The sequence below is a fragment of the Cynara cardunculus genome (assembly GCF_001531365.2).
Source record: "Cynara cardunculus var. scolymus isolate 2C chromosome LG 17, CcrdV1, whole genome shotgun sequence".
Classification (NCBI taxonomy): Eukaryota; Viridiplantae; Streptophyta; class Magnoliopsida; order Asterales; family Asteraceae; genus Cynara; species Cynara cardunculus.
In genome coordinates, this window is record NC_037544.1 from 30,748,696 (window position 1) to 30,752,371 (window position 3,676).

The window sequence follows — 3,676 nt, forward strand, 5'->3', positions numbered from 1 at the left end:
ATATATAGAAATACATGATATATATATATATATATAATTAATAACAAAATTTGATTGTTACAGAAGAAGATGAATAATTTAATTACTTCAATGTTTATTAATAATTATATTGATAAAAAAAATTACAAAAAAAAAAAAAAATTGGTATTCAGATACTTAGAAAAACCTCATTATTGATGGTTCATCCTTTAAAATACACACAAAATTGCAATGATGTCCCTTTTATCTAACAACTACCCTTCTTATTTTCCCCATTCGATAAAAATCAGCTCCCTCCCTCCAAACAATAAACAACGAAAGTCATGAAATTGAATGATTTTATCTCCAAATATAAACATGATCTACAAAAGTAACTAAGAATAATAACATAAAATATTATTTCTTCTCTTGCAAAGGTCTTTGGCTTCGACCGTAATTTGGGTCCATTTAGATTTTCTACATGCACTTGAGAGATTGTTGAAAGATGTTATTTTTTACAATCTTGACTAACTTGAAATGTTGGCCTTGTTTGTTATTTGTTTAACAGAACAGGGTAGATCTTGTAGATTACCAAAGAATGTTTTGGATATAACTCAAAGGGCTGCGCCTCACATATATGGAAGTTACAAGGGTAGCGGAGTACATTCTTCATATCTTCAAGGGCTGGTTGTGTCAATTACAGAAAATATATATAGAGTCTTTCGTCTCCACCTGCACTTTCATTCATTCATTTTTCCTTTAAATAATTCTCATCTAGCTCTCTCTCTCTAAAAAAGAATACTCTCAAATATTCTTTAGTTTTCTTTCATATTGCAGATAATGATTTTAGGTGTTCGTAAGTTTCTTTAGTTTTCTTGTTTAGATATTTCCCTTCAAGATGAGTATGAATAGAGATAATGAAGCTGATATTGATGGTCTCAACAATCTAAATTTTTTTGATACTGTGACTAGAACTACTAATGATTTTGATGATTTGGCTCCCAATGATGAGACTAGGAGACCCATTAATAACATTAGCAATGATCAGTCTGGTTTTGGAGACATTGACCGTAGGGAACTTGGTAGCTCTTCTGGAGCTAACAATAGGCAGCCTTTAGGCAGCTCAATATGTCAAAGTAATCAAGGTCCTAGTCACATTAATGACCTTGATAGAGCTACCAGTTGGTTGCCCTTGGGTAGTCCTGAAACTATTGATACATGTTGGTATGAGAAGTTGTGTATTAATTAAATATATATATATATATATATAGAAATACATGATATATATATATATATATAATTATATGCATAAGATATATTATGCATGCATGAGGTATGAATGTATGTATGTGTGTGCATGTGTGCATGATGGTATATGCATGAGGTGGAAAAGGAGGAGGGAAGGCGGTTTAGCCGACCTTCCATATTTGGGAAGTATAAAAGGGGCTTAGCCTCTTCATTTGACTCTCCCTGCTATTTTGAGAAGATTTGAGAGAGACTTAAAGAGAGTTGTCCGGATTTGCATAAAGGAGGTGATTTCAAGTTGATTGCAAATATTTGGTTTCAAAAGCTTGTTAAGGTGAGTGGTTTCTAAATCTTTTTGCATAAAATTACTACTGGTTTTATTTGCATGTTTCATGTTGTTATTCTTTAGAAAGAAACCTTGCATATTTTGTTTAAATGTTTATCCGGACAAAGAGTTACCGGATAAGTATTTAAACCGGACAAGCCTTGAACAGCTTATTGTTCGGATTAGTTCAAACCGGACAAGCATTGAACGACTTATTGTCCGGATTAGTTTAAATCGGTCAAGTCCTGAGCGGATTGATGTCCGGACATGAATCTGGACAAAGACTGTTAAATTATATTTAAGTGTTGAGCGGTGTAGTTAAACCTGTCAAGTCTTGGGCGGGGTATTGTCCGGACTTGTATCCGGACAAAGATGATTTTGCTTCTAAGTGTTAAACTGACCAAAGCTTATGCGGTATATTGTCCGGACTTGATATCCGGACAAGGTTAGAAATTATTTTCTAAGTGTTTAAATCGGACAATGCTTGTTCGAGGTGTTGACCGGATTGTTGACCRRATTCGTGATGTACCTTGTGTTTTGATAAAAGTTGTTAATTTATCATAAATTGAAGTTTTGATATAAATGATTTATGGACAGATAATAATTCCAATGGYTGCGGTCTATTTGGAATTAKTTTTATAAAATGTTTTGATGAAGAAATAAGGGTGGCATATCAAGRAGAGGTGTAAATTTGATATAAGGGTGGCATATCAATGAGAGGTGTACCATGGGATAAGGGTGACATATTAAGGAGAGATGTACATTTGATATAAGGGTGGCACTTGTATGTGTGTGGTATTATATAACTCTTTCTATATCCTTTAAGACTACCGAGGTCTGGAATCTTTATTTCTTTGTGATTTAAGGATTTAGGATCAAGGTTCTTAATTAGAAATCATGGACTGGAAGTTATTGAGGAGAAAAGAACAGGTTTGGTCTGAACTTTGTTTAAACCTCGTTTGATGAGAAAAGGTTTAAAAAGTGGTATTATGTGGAACCTGATTGGTTCAGAGTTATGAAATTTTAATAAGCARAATGYTTTGCTTGATAAATGGAAAAGATCTGGTATTATGTTTTTGTGTATTCATATATTTATTATATATATATGAATAGTTGTTTTTATAAAGGTTTTGGTGATCCTTCACCCTGCAATGACATGAATAGGGTATCTCACTAGACTTTTCAGTCTAACCCTCGTTTTTATGATTTTAAATATGTATTGCAGGAAGCGTAGAAGGTAAGGGAAAGGGAAAGATGTAATGCTTTTCTTATATGCATTTTGGATGAGGAATTGCTTTTGATGAATAGTTTTGTTGATTAGTGCAAGATATGTATTTTGAATTTTTTTTGGACCTTGTATTTGGTCATGGTATATTCTTGTACTAAGGGACCAGAATGGTATATGAATATGTATTTCTTTGGTATGAAATATGTGTTACATGCAATGTGTGGGTTGGGGCGTTACAGAATCGTATCAGAGCCTGAGTTTAAGGGATTTAGGTATTAAACAGCATGATACCTAGACTTAAACTGTTTTATTGTATGTTAAGGGTCCCGGACATAGTTAGCACCATTGGAAATAAATATGATGAGTTAAAAGAACAACGTGTAAGGTAAATTTTAATTACATCTGGCCACTGTAATTATGAATTTACAGGTACACATCTAAACTTGAATACTTCATTATATTTGGGAATGTGAAAATGTGATTATTAATACTAAACTTTGCAGATGTCTAGTCGAACTAGAAGATCTGAAAGAGTGGCTCGTCCAGAATCTGAGGAAAGGGAAGAAACATCCGTAAAATCTACCAACTAGCATGTCCAGAAATAGAGGTCGGGGAAGACCAAGGGGACGTGGTAGAGGAAGAAGTTAGTCTCATGGAAGGGATCAAACCGAAATACATTCTGTACATGAGGAATCCCACTCTGGGAATGCTCAACAGGAACAAACGCAACAATCAGAGTTTATAACAAGGAATGATTTAGCAGAAGAAATGGGAAAACTGAGGGAAACTCTAATATCTATTATGGGACTGCCAGCTAGAATAGAAACTGAGCGAGTTGGAATTAATCCTCTAGCTCCTTCAGCAGGCAGCAATAATCGGGGAGGAGATATAAAGATGTTTCTAACATGTAAACCTCCAAC